This window comes from Oncorhynchus tshawytscha, linkage group LG18 (assembly GCF_018296145.1).
Source record: "Oncorhynchus tshawytscha isolate Ot180627B linkage group LG18, Otsh_v2.0, whole genome shotgun sequence".
Taxonomy (NCBI): domain Eukaryota; kingdom Metazoa; phylum Chordata; class Actinopteri; order Salmoniformes; family Salmonidae; genus Oncorhynchus; species Oncorhynchus tshawytscha.
Window position 1 is genome coordinate 13,109,937 of NC_056446.1, and position 24,300 is coordinate 13,134,236.

The 24,300-nt window shown below is 42.6% G+C and overlaps 1 protein-coding gene across 1 annotated transcript in view; it reads left to right on the forward strand.

Annotated features, from left to right (window-relative positions):
* The first annotated feature begins 314 nt into the window (after positions 1–314).
* LOC112217521 (heparan sulfate glucosamine 3-O-sulfotransferase 5) overlaps positions 315–24,300 on the forward strand; it is a 72,288-nt gene continuing 48,302 nt past the window's right edge. The window contains exon 1 of the mRNA XM_024377851.2: positions 315–860. The gene's annotated coding sequence lies outside the window, so the exon portion shown is untranslated. The remainder of the gene's footprint in view (positions 861–24,300) is intronic.

Sequence of the window (24,300 nt, forward strand, 5' to 3'; positions counted from 1 at the left end):
TCAATGACCTCTCCTTGTCAACACACACACACACATGCTGTCCCAGTTATCAATTATGGGTAGTTGAAATGATTCCAAATAGTTCAAACCGAAATTTTACAAAGCTGGTGATTTTTATTTGAAAGGACCAAATCATTGTATTTTTATGGTGGGCTAACGTGATTGACATTTGGACACAGAGGCTACAGTAACCTACTTCACAAGAAACGTACGGCACTAGCTCCGACCATTACCTCTCTTGTCTGAGTTGAGCTGCATATCTTTTGCGCATCCACCTCTCTCCTCCAAGAAACGCCCAAACTCTCAAAATCAGTCGTCAGTCACAAGTCTGCCTGCTACTGGTGGACGGCTGTGGTGGGCACTCCTACTGTATTTTGGAACTCAAAAGCTTGAACGCGCATATTCCAACTGCACAGTGCTTTGTCAAGGTGCCCTGAAAGCAGTGGGTACGCACTTACCGATCTACAGTTTCCGCGGGCCAGCGCTGAGATTCACCATTCCCCACAGAGGTCCACGAGATGTCACAACCTACTTCATTACATTAGTAGCAGATTACCTACACCTGACTTCTTGGCGCCGACATTTGTGTGCACATGTGTTCCGTATGGAACCATCAGGATGACTGTTTAGAATAGTTTGATCGCATATAGAAACGTAGGTTATCAGAACATCTTCTCGACGAGTCGGTCCGGGACATCTCTTGCGGCAGTGCGTGTAGGTGCTTGAGACCGAGAAGCACCCGCTCTAGCCCGCAGGAGATTATGTGGGGGCGCTTTCTGACCTCTACTGCATCTTCTCGGTTCTTCTTGTGCATTTCGCCGCTGAGAGGATAGCCGTGTCCCGTTGAGGATGCCTAACAGGTAGGTTTACAGTAACCTTTTGTTGGTAAAAAAAAATGTATTCTGTACGTGTCATTCATTCCACCAACTAGGCACAGCGCTGTGTTCTGACTAGGCTGTGTTCTGCGGGCAGGTAGCCTAACTACGGAAGCAACGGGTGAATGGATATATTTTTTCATCCCAAAGTTTGAACAAGTCTCTGTAACTTAGTTAACATAATGTATATATATATTTTTTTACATGGGTAAACAATAAGCCTTTGCATTTCCCTCCATATTGTCACCTGTCAGGACAGAGCTAAAACTGACCAGCTAGGCGTCTTCTTTTTTTTGCCCATATTTTTTTTGTTGACACGTTTTACATGCCAATCTTTCCCTCATGTCAGTCTTTAAGTTCACAGGTATGTTCTGTATTGTAGTGTTTCCCAACTCCGGTACTGGAGTATCCCCAACAGTACACATGTCTTTGCTGTAACCCGGTCAAGCACACCTGATTCAACTTGTCAACTGATCATGAAGCCCTTGATGAGCTGAATGAGGTGTGTTTATCCAGGGCTACACCACATGTGTGTACTGTTGGAGATACTCTAGGAATGGAGTTGGGAAACACTGCTGTATTGGATAAATAGTATACTCTATTTACATCTAATAACTATGTAATAACCTACAGAATTTCAAGGATGTTTCCACAAAGTTCAATTGTAACTTTGTCACCTGTTTATAGGACATTATGTATTCTGAACCTGTGTTTATGCTGTTATTTGCTGCAAATTGCTTTATGAATGCCTATAGCAGGTTGTACAGTATATTGTACTATGTAATATAGATGGAGGGCACTCAATGCATTACACAGGCAGCTCATAAAAAAATGTTGATGGTACAAAAATTCATAAAGATTTTGAGATACATTAGTTACATTGAGATACATTAGTTACATTGAGATACATTAGTTACATTGAGATACATTAGTTACATTGAGATACATTAGTTACATTGAGATACATTAGTTTTGACATGCATCTTTGTTATAGCAAATCCAAATAGAATCTGATTTCTATGATGTGCAAATAGAGCACTTAATGTCAGACATTTTCAGATCTTAAAACACATTTTTAATCTGGGCTCCTAGTGATTGGGTAGATGTTGCTCTAAGAGGGTCTTTGCTTTATACACACAAGCGTTAGTGTCCTATAATGTATCCCTCACAGATTTAGGTGGTTGTAGTGCGCCCTAGTTTATTATCATATACTTCCTATGCCAATGGAATCCATGAGTTTAAAGTGATACCAAAATGCAACAAGCACCAAATCATGCATAACATCAACACTTGGTTTGCACCAAACTATTCTCTCTCTCTCTCTCTCTCTCTCTCTCTCTGTCCGTCTGTCTCTCTCTCTCTCTCTCTCTCTCTCTGTCTGTCTGTCTGTCTGTCTGTCTGTCTCTCTCTCTCTCTCTCTCTCTGTCTGTCTGTCTGTCTGTCTGTCTGTCTGTCTCTCTCTCTCTCTCTCTCTCTCTCTCTCTCTGTCTGTCTGTCTGTCTGTCTGTCTGTCTCTCTGTCTGTCTGTCTGTCTGTCTGTCTGTCTGTCTGTCTGTCTGTCTGTCTGTCTGTCTGTCTGTCTGTCTGTCTGTCTGTCTGTCTGTCTGTCTGTCTGTCTGTCTGTCTGTCTGTCTGTCTGTCTGTCTGTCTGTCTGTCTGTCTGTCTGTCTGTCTGTCTGTCTGTCTGTCTGTCTGTCTGTCTGTCTGTCTGTCTGTCTGTCTGTCTGTGTGTCTGTCTGTCTGTCTGTCTGTCTGTCTGTCTGTCTGTCTGTCTGTGTGTGTGTAAGCTCTTCTTTGTTCTGTGTGTCTGTGTCTTCTCGTCTCTGTGGTGATTTACTTTCATTACTGTCTACAGATGCTTTTTGCTGTGTAGATCAGCCTGTCACCATTACTCTGCATTTACTTTCTAATAGGGCTTTTGCAATTAGTTAAGTCTCCAACCTCATCTGTAAAAGTCAGTGGAAACAGACATAAACCACACGGAACAATACCACGTTAGAATCTACACACTGCAGCGCCATGTTGTTGAATGCGCAGCACGGGTAAATAGACAACTGCATAACTTCCCTAAGCCATCTGCCTCTGTGTGTTTTCCAGCTCAGTCTTGCACGTACAATGTGGGCACCACTAGTCTTCACTAGAGAGCTCGATATCCTACCCCTCTGGCACTTCTTCAGAAAAACTGCAGAAACTTTAAATCAAGGACGGACCTCGTAAAACGAGTGTCTCTCTGCACTCCATCCACTCACCCCCCCCACATAGGCAACAGTGCACCACAGGGATGAGTTAGGGGCTGCTGTGTTGTCAAAAGCCTAATTTGGGATAATAAACGCCATGATGGCCGACAGCAAGAGACAGCCAGGGCACTATATTGTTGCATTCATCTTAATGACTCCACTGGGTAGGGCTGCAGCAGGACTCCCAGGCAGGAGCTGAAAGCAGGCCAGTCTCCGTTGACCTTCTGAAAGAAAAAAAAATGGAGCATCCTGCTACTGGCTGATGAAACAACGTGGCTGGCTGGAGAGCTTGCCAAGCACTGTAAAAATCTCAAGAAAGAAAGAGAGCGAGAAATGGAGAATATCCTTTCACTCAGAGTTTACAGTGTCCTTTACAGTGATTCTCTCAAAACCTCAAGCCAAAGTTAGCTATATTACATTTTATTTTGGCAACAAAAGGAGTACTTGAATGTACACTAGTGCTGAGCAATTATAGTGCTTTTTGAGGAAGTTTCGGTTAGGTTATAAAAAATAATCATGGTTTGCGATTTCGGCTTTTGAGTGTTTTTTTTTTAGGAATTAAATGCAATATGTATTATGTGGGTTGAATGCTGCAACAGCACAGAATAAAAATCTGAATAAAAGTCCCATGATGGTAGTGACAGTCCATTACTGCTCATCACTTATTAACCATCATTTATTCACATTATTTGACTTTAATAAAATATTTCAGTTGTTGTGTATATTACATTTGTTTAATTTGATGATTTTATTATTTCATTCCAAGTATCTCATCTCTGTAGAACTGCTGCCTGTGCTCTCTGACAAAATCAGTATTAGTAGTTCTTAAAAGTAAATAAGGCATACTTTTAGGACTGCTGAATACGGGCTATCAATCACTTAGATCATGTATTTTCAGGTAGAGCTCCCTCACTAAGCAACAGCTGCTCTCTATATAACCTCACAATCAAGCATTCTTTTGTCTCTTCTGTAGCAGGCATAAAATAAACACAGACTGGACAAGTGGATGTGCAATGGATTATGGTCATTGTAGTTAATTACCACATTTTATGCACTAAACTATGTAACATTTTGGCCTGTTGGAAACTACAACTCCTTGCTACATCACACAGTTCAGGCTGGATCTCACAGAAAAAAAAACGAACAAAGTGGAATTCAAATAATTGAACCGCAGTTGGTCAATTAGTTGTTTTAAACTGAAAAATAACTGACATTTCTGTGAATTGCTCAGCACTAATGTACACTGAGTGTACAAAACATTAGGAACACCTTGAGTTGCACCCCCTTTTGCCATCAGAACAGCCTTAATTCGTCGGGGCATGGCACCTACAAGGTGTCGAAAGCCTTCCAAAGGGATGCTGGCCCATGTTGACTCCAATGCCCACAGTTGTGTCAAGTTGGCCGGATGTCCTTTGGTTGGTGGACCATTCTTGATACACACAGGAAACTGTTGAGCATGAAAAACCCAGCAGTGTTGCAGTTCTTGACACACTCAAACTGGTGCGTCTGGCACGTACTACCATATCCTGATATCTTTTGTCTTGCCCATTCAGCCTAATGAATGGCACACATACACAATCCATGTCTCAATTGTCTCTAGGTTTAAAAATCCTTCTTTAACCTGTCTCCCCCCCTTCATCTACACAGATTTTAAGTGGATTTAACAAGGGACATCAATAAGGGATCATAGCTTTCACCTGGATTCACCTGGTCAGTCTGTCATGGAAAGAGTTCCTGATGTTTTGTACACTCAGTGTATATAGTTTCCAAGCAATATCTAACTTGACCTTGACTACTGACTCTCATTAAGTAAACAAATATAACACACATACAGTAGTGGATATCTACCCCTATAAAGCACTGTGTCATCAATCCTGATCCTTAATAATGGTCAAATACCAACTAGCAGCGATGCCAATTTGAACAGACGTGTTTGCTGAACAACAATCGAGATTAATTGCTTGCTTGCAATGCAATTAGGGAGAGAGAGAGAGGCAAAGGGGTGCTTTTTTATTGTATGCGATGGAAAGCTGCTGCGTATGGCGCGGGAATTTGTCACTCCTCTGTCCTGACACCCCTATCTAAGTCGTCTTCCTGTGGCTGGTGAGTTATAGCGAAGGTGACCGTGATCATTATTCACAGACCGATCTGCTCTTCCCTTGCACTCGGTTCCTCTTGGGTCTGATCAAGTGTGCTCTGTTACACCTCCCTGTAATGATTTGCGGAGGTCTGGCTGTGTAACATCTGAAGGACAGCGGCGCGTTTTAGCGCCTTTGAAAACAATATCGTAATCCACATCCATTAGCCATATGGGTTTGATTCTCAGGATGCGTCTGATGCCGTATAGACGCCCTTCCCGACGGTGTACCGCTGGAAACATTATGTTTGATTACATTAGATTTTGTACTTTGCTTTTTCCCCCCTTTTTTTCCTTTTTTCCCTTTTTTTTCCTTTGCTTTTTTTTTATAGCTGAGCTTCCCTTTTAAATGTTCATTTCACATTTTGAAATAAACATGATTTAGTTACAAACACAAAATGCACACCATAGTATTGGTCATATGTTGTCGGGTAGCTTTTGCTTCCGGTTTCATAAACAATTGCACGGTATCAGATATTGTATCTATTTTCCTTTGTGTTCGGATGAAAAACAATGGAAGTTACAGCTCTCCCTCTGCGGTACTTGTGGTTTTCAAGCCGTTGAATGAAAATGCAGTATATTACCCCTAGCATGGATCCATATTTACTACCAGTGCTCTGTACTGTGTGTAATTGACTTTGGAATGCATAAATAATTACGCCGACTCGTCTCTGAGTGATGCCTACTCGCTTCCTCGCCATGTTCCTCCTCCCTGTTGCAAGCTCTCACTGCTCATTTGTTTTTCACTGCCTTAAGCCTTATCGTTCCACTAGTCTCTGTTGTAGGCTAAGCCATGATACTGCACCTCTAGCAGTGTTTCTGTAAAGAACAACAGATTTTCTGAGCTGAGGCATACAGTACAGTGAGTGATGTTGAATAATGTGTGTACTGTACTGTACGCTCAGTGTAATGGAAGGTCCAATGCAGGTCCGTGTTTCCCCTAGGATTTTTTCCAACAGTGGTTGCAAAGTTAGTGTAGGGAGAGCTTTGGCTTGGAAGTGGGCGTGGCCGACCATTTTAGAGGGCCTTCTACTGGCCACACAATAGCTAAATTCCTACAATTATACATATTTTGCCATGTAGCGGAGACAACATTTGACAGTTTTAAAGCATGCTTTAAAATTGCAAGGGCTCTAGACCAACTTTTTCCACTTGCGGCACCGGTGCAACCAACTTCTTCAGTTGATGGCACCAGCACACGATTAGGTCGCTCCATTTCTTCCCTTCGGCGCAAAGTTAATAACCTGACCTGTGTTCTATAATGTAGCTGCATTCCATACAGAGCCAGGATGATAATGGCTAGCAATCTTTTAAATTAGCATGACCTTGCAGGGCTTGACATTCAGGTAAATTTGGGCCTACAAATGCTGATGCTCCAGATACTCAATTAGTCTAAAGAAGGCCAGTTTTATTGCTTCTTTAATCAGATGTTACACAACAGTTATGCTAACATAATTGCAAAAGGGTTTTCTAATGATCAATTAGCCTTTTAAAATGATAAAATGTGATTATTTTACACAACGTGCCATTGGAACACAGGAGTGATGGTTGCTGATAATGGGCCTCTGTATGCTTATGTAGATATTCCATTTTAAAAAATCAGCCATGTCCAGCTACAATAGTCATTTACAACATTAACAATGTCTACACTGTATTTCTGATCAATATGATCTTATTTCAATGGACAAAAAAGGGATAGCTAGTGTATCCCTCTTTCGACTCTTATTGGATGTACATAGATAATGTATTTTCACTTACTGCACCTGCATGCTTGTTGCCTTCTCGTTGTTGCACAATTTCGTTTGTGTGCTGGTTGCTCGTTCTAAATAGTATAATGTAATCTGCGGTTTTGTAGTACTCAAGACTGGTTTCGAGTCCACATATTGAGTGTCTCGGTCTTGTGTCGGATACATTTGTACTTGGTCTTGACTCGGTCTCGGACAGTGAGGACTCGTCATTTCTTCCCTAGAGCAGCAGAGTAAAAAACTCATAACTATCAGCTTCCATTTAGTCAGCGCATAAATCGGCTTCGCCAGGCCAAATATATACACTCATTTCTTGAAACATGAATATGTCTATAACTGATAAGGCTATTAAGGCCTTAACAGTTATAGACATGTTTGCATAGTGGCGAACCTATAGGACTTCATTGTGTGGCAGGTTGGTGATTGTGAAAGGACTGCAACCGTAATACCAGCGCACTTATGTAGGAGAATGCACTTTTTTTGTAAAACACAAAGAGCCAGTGGTGTAGTGGAGGGTATACGCAGGTATAAACTGTATGCCCACTTTCTTTTCAGTGGATATTGCGTATATTCACATCTTAATCATTACTAATGCATATCAAAGTAATGGAGGGGAGGTATACAACATCAATTATGTAGTACAATAGAGAAATTATGCACAAAGTAGGCTACACAATCGCAAAGCATGTGAAATATACATGCCTAGTTTCAGCGGAATATCATCTACAGGCAGCAATTGTTCAGCTCTCAACTGGTTTTGGCATGGAGCATGTAGCCGGTAGAGTAGGAAAGACCTTTCAATTTATTCTATCTACCAGTAAATGCTAACTAAGGAAACATTGGGTATTTAAACCAGGTATTGAAAAAGTCTAGTCCGAACTGTTGGTGAGTAGGCGATTTGTGATGTGCACTTGTCATCATGTGCTGTTTGCATCAGGGGCGTAGACATGGATGGGCCTGGATGGACACAGGCCCACCCAGTGGAGAGCCACTATTACTTTGCCATTGCAAAAAGCATTTCACGTTTAGCACACAAAGTAAACGGTGACCTAAAGTTTAAACTGGAACTGATAGCATTTTAACTACTTTGTCTGTTTCATATCTACAATCATAATATCACTCAAAAATATCAAATTTCCAGTCCTGGACAAGACATATGTTTTAATTCTGTTTTATTTGCTGCAGTGTCTATTAACGATGCTGGGCCAAATGTGCACCGCCCTATGGGACTCCCAATCACGGCCAGCTGAAATACAGCCTGGAATTGAACCAGGGTCTATAGTGACACCTCTAGCACTGAGATGCAATGCCTTAGACCACTGTACCACTCGGGAGCATAAAGTGTCTCTTTTCAGAATTCGTTTTAAGTAAAAGTTTAGATCTAGCAAAAAACTGTTGTGCATTGAAAATATATTTAAATCCCTCCTTCCCCCTTCCAAGGCTCATGCTGTCTCATGCTTGTGAATTAACTGATAAACATCAAGTTCTATCTTCCTCTGCGGCTGAGTCCAGGGTATCAAGTCTCCAGCCTGACCTCTCTGTTGACAAAAATGATGAGAGCAGCGTCTGTTTGTTGTCTGTCAGAGCAGACATTCATTACTTCACAGAGACAGACAGACAGACAGACAGACAGACAGACAGACAGACAGACAGACAGACAGACAGACAGACAGACAGACAGACAGACAGACAGACAGACAGACAGACAGACAGGGGGTGTGATGGGTTTTTCCACCTCTGTGGTGTGTCGAGTTACATCAGGGTTCAGCAGTTTATATATATTTTTTGCATTACTGCGTCTCTGCCGAAGCTTGACCATAAAAAAAGATAAAGGTTTATTGATGTGCTTGGAAATGATGCCATAGCATAAAAGTTGATTTACTTAAGTCATTCTGACCAGAATTAGGGTAGACTAATGGCAGGCATAACTAAATGACAGTCAGGTTCATCAATTTCACGGAAAGCACTTTCCCCACCATGGCCACCGGGAATGAGGGCCGGGGCAAGGGACCACATTTCTCTTCTTCAACTCTGCTGTTTCATGCTTGTCAAATAATGCTGGCGAAGGAAAACCTAATGGAATACTGAAGGATTTTACCATCAACATATAAGAACTAACGTTACCTTACAAATGGCATCAAAAACAATACCAGCAAGTCATATGTCTGGTTTAGTGTTTATTATATGGACTTGAGAGGATTTGTCTTGATTCATGCTACTGAAACAACATCCTATTCTTGGCAAAGATGACAGTTTTAAGGATGTCTGTCAGTTTCTTTTTTTATGAAGTGACAGAGTACACACGTAACTCGGGCCACACAGTCTGACAGCGGAATGCAAAACAAAGTGATAGAAAAGCATGACTAATTTTGAGCTGCTATCCACCGCTATCATTTAGTGGTTGCATCTCCCTATAACATTTCTGTCTCTGGCAGGGCCTTGGCAACCACTGTCTCTGGTAGGGCCTTGGCAACCACTGGCAACCACTGTCTCTGGCAGGGCTATGCATCCCCTGCAGGGCTGTGGATGGTGTGCTGCAAGATTTACTGCACTGTACCATTTTAAAGATTCAAAATCTTTAGCACCCAGGGACGGAAACAATAAGCATGAAATACTTATACTTATTAACATTAACTAGCAGTGTTGGCAGAGCGTAGTGTGTACCGTGGACCTTGTTTCTTTATCACTGGTTCCTCTCGGGTTAACCAGGATTGCTGAGGCTATTTCTTGTGAAAAGATCAGCGTTGACAATTTTCCGTCGAGTGTTTTCGGAGGCAGTCATACAGCGGAATTGGCTTCCAGCTCAAGTATGTTGAGTTTAATATTGCTATTCCGCAGCAGGAAATTACCTGCGATGGCATAGATGGATCCAGGCAAATGAAAATGGAGGAGTTGACAACTTTATTCAAATCAAAAAAGTATTGAGATACACAGCCAGTGAGATTCAAGTTTCTTGGGGGAGCAGTGTACTGCAAATCTGCTCTGATTCGACCCTGAGTTTGCATCCACAGCCTAAGTCATTAAGGAATCTGCCTAGCTTATCGATCCATCTGGGAGACACTACTAGTGGCGGCCAGGAGAGGTCAACCTCAAACACGGAGAGACAGGGAGAGGGGCTTTGAGTGCTGGGTGTCAGTCAGTCTAGTGTGGCCTGGCTGAGCCACGGCGAGTGACAGTGGTAAGGAGTAATCTGAATCGGTCCCCTGACAGAGAAAAACACACAGCAGCAGGACCTTCTCTTTCTCCAGTCTCTCTCCAGTCTCTCTCCAGTCTCTCCCCACTGTGAGTTATAGGCGGCAGTTATCTGATGGAGCACTTAGTTGCTGGTGGAGCCTTGTTTTCAAGTATTCTTTTCACTCACGTTGTATCGATCCCTGTTGCCAAAGTGTTAATGATGAGTCATACTATTAAATGTTATGACCCACACCGTATTCAATTACCCCCCCTTTCTTATAGAGATGGGCCCTTGTAATTAAGGTCTAAACAGCGGCACTTAGAAAAGAAGAACAGCAGGCAACACAAAATTAACCAGATAGCCTTCACACTGATACCAGAAGAGAATAAATTAGGCAGCAGAGCAGATCTAAGGCGGTGTAAGTTTATAGTTCTATTTTTTAAATTATCGGTTTCTCTCACTAAAAGAGACTAATGCTTTGGTGAAACTAGTGAAATAAAATACTGGTGTGAAACCGACAGGATAATCATTTACGGGATTTAATCAGAGGAGTAGATACTTCAAAAATGTATACAGTGTGGCATTTGCTCAGTTGACTTTAGGTTGTGTAGGGAATGTGCAGTCACAGGGGTCTATGTAATGCCCAGGGCCTCTGGTCAGACGAATGGTTTTATTTACATGAATAATTGAATGTAACAAGGCGGTGTGGGACACAGTTGTGTAAAGGCAAAGTGCTGCTGTTATGAGCTTATCATCACTAGAGACACAGTGAAAAGATTGTAAAGGAGTTAGTTAGTTAGTTAGTTAGCGTCTTTTGGCTATACGTTTTTTATGTAAATGTAAAGAGCGTTAAAGTTCTATGTTGAATTCTAATGACTTGCTGTATGGAGGAATAAGACGATGAAGGCGATGGGATATTCTGTTCAGTGGGCTGGCCACTACGTCTAGATTTGTTGTGTCAAGCTGGAGGCTGGGTTACTTTCATCTAATAATTCACAGGACCAGAGTTAACCAAGGGTGATTTTAGATCGAAATTGGCACGTTTGGATGTCTAACTTCTCACAGGAATAGAGTTGGAACACCCTGCTACCCACTTAAATGATGTTTTCTGAGAAATGTATTATCTGTTGACCCAGGGTTGCTTCATTTAAACATGTTTTTCTAATTGCATAGGAACAGCCATCCTTTCAACCATGACAACATCTTCATGTTTGATCTGCGGTGTTTAAGTGGATCAACGATCGTAAGTGGGATTGATTTTGTTTGCAGGCAGCATCACGAACACAAGGACCTGGTCCACATGATTTGGGAATATTCTTCTGCTAGCGCCTCTGAAATTGATTCATTTGATAGCCAGTTTGCTCTCTGACTCTCTGAGTGAGGGCAGGCTTCTCTCCTCATAAGTGTATTAGATTCTCAGGACAGTCTTGTCTGATCGAGCATTCAGTTCACCCTGGAGCAGCCCGAGGGGCATTAATAGGAATTGTATCGGAGGCCATGAAGGCTGTGAAACTGGAACGTTTCTGCTGTCAAAAGAGCAAAATCCCATGAATATTCTATTGGTCTCATGTAGCAGAGCGAGGGTGCTACAGCATTCCTTTAGTCATAAATTAGCCCACGGGGCATGGGCACATAGAGTGACAGTCAGTGCTAGCATCCACGTCACAGCCCTAAAACACTCAGTCAGAACACCGGCATTGGCTTTGGTTTGACGGACCTGACTCCAGTGCTACCATGCCACCAGTATAAGAGAATTATGCTGTTGAGGAAGCTGTTTTTCGAATATACTATTGAACCTATTGCATGTATTTGAATAAGATATTCAACATTAGACGAATGCAATAGACTGCGGGCCTGTCTGAAGCCCGGCAGGGGAATGAGGTGCTCTTAGATCAGATATATTAGAACAATGCCTTTGGGAGAGTCGTGGTTTAAAATGTATAAAACCAGGATCCTAGATTTTAGTGATGTTTACAGTTCCGCGTGACAGGAAAAAAAAGGTAATGTCCAGTAGAGGTCGACCGATTAATCGGACTGGGGCGATTTCATGTTTTCATAACAATCGGGAATCGGTATTTTTGGACACCGATTTGGCCGATTTTTAAAAAACATTTATCTTTTTACACCTTTATTTAATCTTTATTTAACTAGGCAAGTCAGTTAAGAACACATTCTTATTTTCAATGATGGCCTAGGAACGGTGGATTAACTGCCTTGTTCAGGGGCAGAACGACAGATTTTTACCTTGTCAGCTCGGGGATTCAATCTTGCAACCTTACAGTTAACTAGTCCAACGCTCTAACCACCTGCCTCTCATTGCACTCCACGAGGAGCCTGCCTGTTTCGCGAATGCAGTAAGCCAAGGTAAGTTGCTAACTAGCATTAAACTTATCTTATAAAAAACAATCAATCATAATCACTAGATAACTACACATGGTTGATGATATTACTAGTTTATCTAGCGTGTCCTGCGTTGCATATAATCGATGCGGTGCGTATTCGCAAAAAAGGACTGTCCTTGCTCCAATGTGTACCTAACCATAAACATCAATGCCTTTCTTAAAATCAATACACAGAAGTATATATTTTTAAACCTGCATATTTAGCTAAAAGAAATCCAGGTTAGCAGGCAATATTAACCAGGTGAAATTGTGTCACTTCTCTTGCGTTCATTGCACGCAGAGTCAGGGTATAAGCAACAGTTTGGGCTGTCTAATTTGCCAGAATTTTACGGAATTATGACATAACATTGAAGGTTGTGCAATGTAACAGGAATATTTAGACTTATGGATGCCACCCATTAGATAAAATACAGAACGGTTCCGTATTTCACTGAAAGAATAAACGTCTTGTTTTCGAGATGATCGTTTCCCGATTCGACCATATTAATGACCTAAGGCTCGTATTTCTGTGTGTTATTATGTTATAACTAAGATTATGATTTGATAGAGCAGTCTGACTGAGCGATGGTAGGCAGCAGCAGGCTCGTAAGCATTCATTCAAACAGCACTTTCGTGCATTTGCCAGCAGCTGTTTATGACTTCAAACCTATCAATTCCCGAGATTAGGCTGGTGTAACCGATGTGAAATGGCTAGCTAGTTAGCGGGGTGCGCGCTAATAGCGTTTCAAACGTCAAAAGCTCTGATACTTGGAGGAGTTGTTCCCCTTGCTCTGCATGGGTATCGCTGCTTCGAGGGTAGCTGTTGTCAATGTGTTCCTGGTTCGAGCCCAGGTAGGAGCGGGGAGAGGGACGGAAGCTATACTGTTACACTGGCAATACTAAAGTGCCTATAAGAACATTCAATAGTCAAAGGTATATGAAATACAAATCGTATAGAGAGAAATAGTCCTATAATTCCTATAATAACTACATCTTCTTACCTGGGAATATTGAAGACTCATGTTAAAAGGAACAACCAGCTTTCATATGTTCTCATGTTCTGAGCAAGGAACTTAAACGTTAGCTTTCTTACATGGCACATATTGCACTTTTACTTTCTCCTCCAACACTTTGTTTTTGCATTATTTAAACCAAATTGAACATGTTTCATTATTTATTTGAGGCTAAATAGATTTTATTGATGTATTATATTAAGTTAAAATAAGTGTTCATTCAGTATTGTCGTAATTGTCATTATTACAAGCCCATTTTTTTTTTTAAATGTATCGGCTTTTTTTGGTCCTCCAATAATCGGTATCGGTATCGGCGTTGAAAAATCACAATCGATCGACCTCTAATGTCTAGTGTCTCAGGCATAATCTCTTCAAAGCCAGAAAAATAAACGCTGCAGCAAACACTATTACTAGCAAAAGATCATAACCCTTGAGCAGAACTTTCAGCTTTCACCTTGACTTAAAGTACTCTGAGGCAAAAACTCTTGTTACTTTTGCTCAAACTCATGTTTCTCACTCGGCCAATTTGTGTCTGAACCCTCTCCAGGCCTGGATGTCGACTGATGTCAGAACGTGCAGTGCCTTCGCTCGACAAGAACACCCTCACTTAATGTCTTTCACTGTCAGATCGCACAATTACAAATGCTCCCCTTTTCTCTACGTTTTGGAGCACCTGTTCAAGTATTAATGTGCAAGGTCTTCTCGTGGTTATTCTCTTAATCGAATAAAGTGGAAACAAGCACTCTCAATGGCAGTGTTCAATTCCGGAATATTTCAGTGTAAAAACAGCTGAAACTGTTCCAGTGCACCTCTTGTACACCTCTGCTCTCTCAGATGCACACACAATGCATCATTATTTTTTTTTTAGGATAGAATGAGGTGTGAGTTGGTCCTGGTACAAGCCACGCAAGGTACAGTACATCCTCAGGGATGTAACCTACATCTTTTTTTATCCTCCCGGAGCTGCATAGAACAGCTTCTTCTTACCGTTGCCTCGGGTGTTACGCAAACATCTCCGAGTTTCCCCGTCATTGTTGTTTTGACATTTATACGTTTGCACATTGTAAGCACGTTTCCGCAAGGATTTTAGAGGAACTCAAAATGGGTATATAGTCCTTTCCTGGGTGCCACTGAATGGTTGTACCGGGTCTCTCTCTCTCTCAAATGGCGTTTTCCTGAAATGTGTCAAATCTCACAGGGCTCAATTATAAGTGTTGAAGGAAACAGAGGGACTGGTGTTTTCAGTCTTCAAAGCTGTTCTGCTGAGTTCCTGCTTTCTCTGTTTACTTCACTGCATTAGCCAACCCATTTGCCCTTTCAGCAGCATACTTTTGTGTTTTTATTCCCAAAAATGATATATCATCACATTTGCTGGGTTTTCTTTCAAAGCTACAATGCTAATTATTATTTCCCATCATAAGCAGAAATCTGCTAATGTGCCAAAACACGTGAATGCAACAACGAGCGCAGCGCTGTAACTATATAGTACAGAAAAGTCCACATTCAAGCACAACACTGTTTTTAATTGCTCCACAACTTACCCGTATTCTCCACAACTTACACATATTGTTCGTCTTAACACAGTGCATGCACAGATGTATATGATTCATTCTGTCATGTTTCTCTCTGTGTTTTGGGGTTGGGGGCAGCAGAAAGAAAGGCCTGTAGAATAACAGTTTGCGTTGAGCACCGGAGCTGATGACCTCAGGGTCAACAAATGCATTGACAGATTATAGGTGCTCTCCGTCTCCGACACCCACTCCCGTTGAGCAGCGGACAGCCGAGCATCTCCCATGATTAGGTGCAGCCTCAGCGTCGCGAGCACATTGGAGATGGAGGGCAGGAAGGTAGGGAGACAGACGAGGGTGGGGGTGGGGGTTTGGGGGAGTCGCAGCAAGCGAGGCCATCCATTCTGGAGCTCCAGCTATCGCCTGGATCAGTAGATCTAGTGAATAGATGAGTGTCCTGACCTAGAGCAATGTCCTGCATACACCACTGACCTGGCACATCGGTCTCTGGAGTAACGCTATGCTTTTACATTGATATTAATGAGGTCCCACTGTATGCGTGCATATATATGCAGCAGGACATGTAGATATAGTAGTTCCCCTGTAAGCAGTCTCAATCCCCTTACTCAGCTGTCGTATGACTGTACTGATAGGAAAGCTAATCCACTGGTAACTCTGGGGATTGAATTTCTGGGACCTACACGCTCTCAGTTACCGTGTAATACCAGTTGTAGTGGGAGGGAGTATAATCTGTCACTACACAGCATAACGTCTGGGTTTCCAATTACCTTGTTGCCTCTTCCTGGGTTGGACAGAGAATTATCTGTCCCTTTCCAATGGAGAGATCAGAGACTTTTGAATGATTTTTAAATGCAAATCTGAACTGTTGAGTAATATCGGTAACAGCGAGTAGACATATTGATATATCCTCTGGCTATTTGTCCAGAGGCAGGTAAAGCTCTTCTCTAAAGAGTTAGAGACATATATTTAGCTTGTGATCCATGATGGTGAATATGTGGCCCATGCAAACACACAGTCCCAGAGGTATGATCATTTCCCACTCGACTGATCCTGCTTTACGGGGCTCACACCTTCACGCTCCACATAATGAGCCCACCTGTGACATCATTAACTCGTGCAGCTCACCCTTTAGGCTACCTATCAGGGGTTTTCAACTTTGCAGCATCGTCTACATACATTCATTACATCCTCTTCAAGCAATATGTATCGGTTTCATCAGCAGCCATATAATAGTTATTAAAAGGGCATAGCCTTAAATACTATTGAATACATGTATTTACATTACAGTGTTAGACCATTGCCAGTTCAGTCAGTGGCGTGGATGGAGGAATGGATGAACAGACCTCCCTCCTGGACTGTGTAGGACAGGATGCAGTATCCTCCGGGATCTATGGCTGAGTGAAGAAGTCTTTAGGGCTGCTGTCCGTGGTGCTGATTCAGCCCAAGGAGAGGAGCAGGGAAAGCAATCACTTCAGAACTCAGACTCAACTATAAACATTTCTACTAGTGGAGATACTTAAGTGCTTTTTGTCCATATAAGTCACTTTATGTATGAGGGGAACAGAGCTATGAGTTACTCAATTATGTCCTGTATTGATATTGAGATCTATGCCCTTTTTGTATTTTGGATATCAGATGTTCTTTTACTCCAAATATTTCCCCGAGCAGCTCCCAAGTTGTTAATTCGTAGTGCTACTCATCTGCGCAAATAGATTGAGTTATTTTTTCGAAGGCCTGCCGTTTGTATCAGAAAAACGCTGCATCACACTATTTGTTCAGCAGAATGAAATCCACCAGAGACGTGCCTCTGTGTCAAAATGGATTTGCTGCTCTGTGATTTGTGGGATAGGTAGCAGCCTCTTAACACAATTTCACGGAACAGGAGATTATTGATAACAAGCCATGAATATAATGGCCGGCTGCTGCGAGCGTGGTCAGTGAGGAGGGAAGTGTCATGCATTGGGGAAGATTGATGCAGGCCACGCTGTGGGAGGTCAAACGCATTTCCAGAGCCGTGGCCAGGAAGCCATGGCCAAGGTAAAACTCTACATGTACGTATTGTATTTATAATATATCCTGTCAGGCAGTTCTGCACTGTGCGCCCAATGCAAGGAGAGAAAGTTGTAAATAAACACATTGATATGAGATATGCGTTATACAGCTCTGTCTAGACACGATAAAGCCATGAAAAGTATACGCGATATTGTTGTACAGTATCTGCAACTCAAAGCAAATGGATGACTATCAACAGTCGGGTTATGAGGCAAAGTTTATATGAGCTCTGTTATCATTGGAATGCATGTTTATACCTCGCTGTAAATAAACCAATGGCAACAGTGGCCATGGTTAGATGAGCCGCCATAAAAACCCGCAGAATCCTATTAAATTTTTTATAAATGCAGCCATGTTTTATGAAGCCAACTCCACTCAATATTCAAGGTTCATAGCTTGGCATTGGGACTTGGGAGGGAGCAGCTGTCAGGCTCTTATTACAAAGGCTGTTGCACTGTACAATAACAATCCATATATCTCAGAGACCTCCACATTGAAGTCGACGTCTCGTGTATCCCATCTCACCGAAAACAAGTTTTCCTTTTGATGTCACTTGTTCCCATCAACAACCTCTCCTGTGATACCTGAAGAGCTAGATCCTTCTGTTGAGCTTTGATTGGATACTGTGTGGTGCCCTGCCTCAGAGACGACGTGCACCTTCCAGACAACACAATAACAACTGAAAACAGAGCTGTCCACACACTTCTAACCCACCTGAGCTTTCATTTTCTGCTGTGCTGGGTTCCTTAGCTAGTGATGCATCAGAGCACACAGCATGCACAAAAAGGCCTAGCTACTTCATGGGAATAGCTGTTGCCTTGGCTCTGGCGTTACGTTTGGCTGAGTGTGTGATTTGATGTACTCCGTGGCCCCAGCTGATGCACTCTTCATTATTTGTCAACACAGCAGAGCATGACTTATTAATGACTTCTTCACGGTTTATTAAGCTCACCGTCAAAACACTTCATTGGGGACTTTTTGGGTGAAAAGTTCCACTCTTCTCATCCCACTGATTGACAAAACTCTTTCCAGCTGAAGGATCTAGAAACGAACTCTCGACGGGGTCCCTCCTCGAAAACAGTCGTGTTTGCTTTACTCGCAACACCTGAGTCACTGACTCAACCCTGTGTAATCGAAACGATAATTCGGTGAGCTTGATCATCACATAAGAGGAAATGACTTCTTATGTGCAGTTTGCTTGCTGCATCTTGAGGCAGATTGTTTACGATATTGCAGTGCTGTGTTTGCTGTATCAATCAGGCTTGGTCCCCCATTATGGTCACCCATCGCCATTCATCCTTTGGCCTGTAGATGTCCATTTGCAGGGCCTCCCAGTTGATGATTTAAACAACCTACACGTATCACCGACCTCAACACTGAGTGGCGGCCATGCCAAATGGGCCCACAGCCTGCCAGAAGAAGAAGTGCAGTGTGGCTCCCCTTCCCTGCCACCTCATAACAGGAGGCTTCCATTAAGAGGGCCTTCATATTTTAGGCATGGCTCCCCTCCTCTGCCCCTTCTATCCCCTCCAGTCTCTCCTGTAGGGTGGTTGTCAGCTTTATGGATGTCACTTGCTCTTGGAGCAGATTGCAACCAGAGCTGGCCCCGGGATGTCATCTGGAGGTGAGACTATAGCTTTACTTAAGAGGAGTCTCTCTCTCTGCCCACTCTCTGCCCTCTCTCTCTGCCCTCTCTCTCTCTGCCCTCTCTCTCTCTGCCCTGAGGTCTGACAGACAGCTGTTCTTTTCTTGAACCTGTTTACTTGTTGGGCTCAGAGCCATTGAAGCCAAGTTTAGCACTTGCTTGTTACTTTGCCTGTGGCAATGTCTAGACCAGCTCCCTCCTCCTCCTCCAACACATTCACCAGTCTGCTTCCTCTGCTCATTAAGCTTGTCTGGTGTTCATAAAAATAAAAATACAAGAATATGTTTAAAGAGAGTTGGCAGGCATAGATCTCCCATTCAGAGTGACTCACTGTAAAACAAAGTTAGATGTCAAATCTGTGATCAGATGGATATGTGGAATTATCATGGGCCTAGTTATACAATGACAACCCAGAAGCTTTTCTGACGTTTTTTTCTTTTTGCGCTCAGAGACAAACAAGATCATCTCATCAATTGAGAATGACATCATGTTGCTACATCTCAGCTCAAGTGATCAAAGAGGAGAGAAAACAAGCTAATTGGATCTCATCAGGGAAATCAGGTAGGATGACAGATACGGTGTGGAATGCAGTTCAAAACGTGGAAAATACTGTCTGGATGTATAGAGCTGGGTTTGTATCACTCAAACAGGCAAAAGAACATGGGGGAAATGCAGACAGTGCTGCATATCAAAGGCTTTGTGTCTGGGAAATAAATATGCAAAATGCTGATGTTTAGGGTGCTTCATGAAGTGTTTTAGAAAAGTGATGTTACTTACAGGGAAATGAATGTGGGTTTGTGACATGCCAGTGACTCTGGTGCACTCGATCTGGAATGGGAAACTTTGTCAGGGGTGGGGGCCACAAAAACCTTAACTCATCATGAGGGGCAGGAGTGGTTCCCAGGTCTGCGTGCCCACATCCATACCCACACATGCAGTCAGAGCCCTAGCCTTTTTGGCGGGCCCTAACCTCTCCCTCAACCAACCGCCTTTAGAGTTCTGCCACTGGTCTCTCGCTGAACTGCATGGAACAGAAGCTGTGGCAGAGAACATCTGACAGACTGTCACTTCAACTGGGAGGTGAGGTGCTATGAGTAAACCCCAGCAGCAGTTTTAGAGGTTATTTCCTGCTATTCTACACATTTTGTCACGGGACGGAGAGAATATTTAGCAATTTGATGCATGTGATGATCTGTGGTTAGGCTAGCTTTAACTTCATTAAAGAGCACTTTATGTTGCCACTTTCTATAGGCTGGAAGAGCAAACCAAAGAGGGACCTATCGTTAGGCTGGCTTACTGCTGAGTCTTACGGAGTCTAAAACGTGTGAGAAACGGAACATCCAGTGGCAGTGGACGATGCATCCCAAATGGCCAAAAAGCTCTCACAGTCTCACTGCGGAATTAGACGCTCATCCACGTTCTCCAAACGGCAAATTGGAAGTTGCTCTAAACATTTTTGTTACTACTGCTGCTCTGTATTGTTCCATTTCTTCAAACATCACATTTCAAAGTTACGGGTTATGTTTAGCCAGTCATTCCCGAATGGTTAAGAATTTGTTCTTAACTGACTTGCCTAGTTAAATAAAGGTTAAATAAAAAAAATAAAAGGGTTAAGTCATTTCGAATAGTTAAGGGTTAAGTTTAGCCAGTCATTTCAGATGGTTAAGGGTTAAGTTTAGCCAGTCATTACAAATGGTTAAGGGTTAAGTTTAGCCAGTCATTTCGAATGGTTAAGGGTTAAGTTTAGCCAGTCATTTCGAATGGTTAAGGGTTAAGTTTAGCCAGTCATTTCGAATGGTTAAGGGTTAAGTTTAGCCAGTCATTACGAATGACTGGCTAAACTAAAGGGTTAAGCTTTGGGATAGGGTTAAAAAAAAAAAAACAGGGTTCACAACTGGGATCAAACACACAACCTTCTGATCTGGAGTCATGGGGTTACATCCATCCATCACCCCTGTCCACAGCACCCTAGCCTACTTGATTGTAATTGAGCTCACTGTTGCCCCTAGTGGCCTGTTTTGAAGGCATTTCCCGACGTCGTCAGGACATCAATCTTCAACGGCCTGATGGAAATGGCACACTACTCCTTATATAGTCCTCTACTTTTGACCAGAGCCACATGGGTCCCGGTGGAAAGTAGTGCACTATTCAGGGAATAGGGCGCCAATTGGGACACCCACGGAGTCTCCCTCCCAGCCTCCTTTCCTCTACTGTCAGTCTGCCTGTCAGTGAAAACTCCCTTATCTCTAATGAACACTTGCAGCTAGCGTTTTAAAAGCTTTCTCATCTGCCGTGGGAAAGAAGAAGAAGAAGAAGAAGAAAAAGATGCTGCTACTCACTTACCGTCAAGCTTCCTGTGTGCCCTCATTCTTGTATCTTCTCTGAGGCTGCCCCATCCCCATTGTGGGTAAACATCTGATTCTATGCCGTTGGGTTGTGACTTCAAGTGGTGCATAACAGTTGGATGATATGGGAGCCACGGTGCTGCTGACTACTGATGGCTTTGCTCTTTGCTGTAAATAGGGAATCATATTTACCAATAGCCCAAAATGTCTACACAAGACATATGCCGAAATATAGGAGCAGCTAATGCAGTGAGATTCACAGTGCTGGTTGATCCATAGCAGTTGCCCTAATGAATGTATTTTGTACACTGTCACAGATTACTGACTGAATCACACAATGAGTAGGAGATCTCCCAGATCAGCTCTATCTAGGAGTAATTAACACGTAGACACCGAAGACTTGGCCTGACAATTTTATCAGCCACATCTCACACATTTATTGATTCATACTCTCCGGTGTTTGCCATTTCAACTGCATAAGCTCTGCCTTGAATGCTGACATTTAGATGTTTAAAAATAAAAAAAAGATTTCTTAAAACACATACCTGCTTTTAGTTTTTACCAGAAAACCGAATACTTTAACATAATCGACAAACAAACACGGGAGGCAGAATAGCATTTGCATAATTTGACTTTGATTGGCCACTTCTATGTCAGAGAAAATTCCTTGAGCTCAGATCATTAGCATAAATCACTTACAAAGCCTGATGCAGCAGAAATAAAAGGGAGAATGAAGGATGAAAATGGAATGATTATGGGTTTCTCAGAGTGAGGCTATCTCTGCTAGACAGACTGCCGGGTGTGAGTGCTGCTATCACAGATGTGTTGCTGCCAGCCAACTGAAGAACGAGTGGAGAATGGTAGAGGAAAGAGAGAGAGTCAGTCAGTCCGGGGTTGACACAGTGAACATGGTAGTCGGACTTTCAAAGCGGGGCATGGCAGCTCTCACGGCCCTGCCTCTGTCGTTGTGACAGTACCAGTGACAAGGCTGCAGCTGTAGTGTGGTTTGATTGACTCTACGCCATGTGGAAATGATCAATGCTATCGCATGTCACCGGTCCTGCTCTGAGAACACATCACCCACATCACAGATGGACTGCCCACGTGCTATACAACAGTCCCCTCGGAGACAGGACCCCCGGTTGTACTGTCTTTGGTTTCCGCTGTCCTATCTATGGTATCTATCACAATGGATTTAAGGTATGTCAGTGGATTTAATCCCATTGACTAGTGCTGTGATGCCATTGAAGATACAGCCCCGATTGGAGTTTACTACTACCAAGATTATAGTTTATTATATACCCAGTAAAATAAAACTGGTAAAGTATTTCCTGTTCCCATGAATATCTCTCACCATGCCACTGGAGGTAGACCAACCCAAGCTGAAGTTCAAAGCCACTTAGTCTTTATGATTCACAGCAGGTAATTGGCTGTCCTTATGGGTCTGTACGCTGGCCACGTAAAGAACTGCCCTGTGTTTTACTGCCCCAGTTTAAAGGCATCGGTATGAAACTATGTAGCTACTAAGAGTTACTCTTTTTGCTGGTCAGTCAGCGTGTGGCACTGGCAACAGCTGATAAACTGGGAGGCTGATGAGATGAAGCCTCAGCCAGCTGCTGCACTGCGTATGTGCTGCTGTTTGAAGGCTGTCAGTTTTACAGCTGACCTTGAGCAGAGTTCCGCACAGTAATTTATGGCAAATAATGTTCTAAGGAGACCCATTTCCAAGATTCACTGTCACTTCACACTAAACGATCACTCTGCCTCCAAAGACAATCTTCACTCCTGACAGGGCAATCCCATAAAAAAATATTGACCGGTCACCTGGGTGTCCTATCCAATTATGTGGAGTAGAAATTAATACTTTTAAAAGCTGCTAGTTTTTGAAAGGTTATTGCAATTTATTCTAGCGCTTTCCCTGGCGCGTTATGATCTATTGGCTTATGGCATCATTGGTTTCTGGTGTGAGAGTCTTGTCTTGCAAGAGTGAGCTGCAATTGCCAACTCATTGATGTAATACTTATTCTGAATATTCAAATCCGAGAGCAATCTATGTCATGGCTTGGTAATGGTATCTGAAGAATCTCTGGCCTAAACTTATTTTTACTTTAATGTTTATAGCACAATAAATGATCAATCCAAGTTCATGTATTGATAATACACTCAGTGTACAAATCATTAGGAACACCTTCCTAATGTTGAGTTGCGCCACCATTTCCCCTCAGAACAGCCTCACTTTTTGGGGGCATGAACTCTAGAAGGCATCGAAAGCATTCTACAGGTTTGCTGGCCCTTGTTGACTCCAATGCTTCCCACAGTTGTGTCAAGTTGGCTGAATGTCCTTTGGGTGGTGGACCATTCTTGATACACACAGGAAACTGCTGAGCGTGAAAAACACAGCAGTTCTTTACACGGGATACTACCATATGCCGTTCAAAGGCGCTTAAATATTTTGCCTTGCCCATTTGTCTTGGCCATACACAATCCATGTCTCAAAGTTCTCTAGGTTTAAAAATCCTTCTTTAACCTGTCTCCTCCCCTTCATCTACACTGATTGAGTGGATTTAACAAGTGACATCAATAAGGGATCATAGCTTTCACCTGGTCAGTCTATGTCATGGAAAGAACATGTTTTGTATACTCAGTGTTTATTAAAATATTGATTATCAATTTGCAATGCATAAATACAATTAGCAAAATAATCACATTTCCTAGCTGTGTGTCCCCATACGTGTAGATTGTTGTTACAATGTGGTATGCTACATAAATGTTAGATAATGATGGGGGAAAAATGGGCACAGCGGGCGAAGGCACTGCATCTCAGTGCTAGAGTCGTCACTACAGACACCCTGGTTTGAATCCAGGCTGTATCACAACCGGCTGTGATTGAGAGTCCCATAGGGCAGTGCACAATTGCCCCGCATTGTCTGGGTTTGGCCAGTGTAGGCTGTCATTGTAAATAAGAATTTGTTCTTAACTGACTTGCCTACTTAAATAAAGGTTAAATGAAACAAATATATGAAAAACATCACACCGGCAGTCATGAGTCATTACTGCAGTGAAATTCCAAGTCACCTTTGAGTCACGCTAATCTCCTCCTACCACATATTACACATTATGCATGGCAGAAGAACCTAACACAAAACGGATTTAAGAGGTCTTTGGT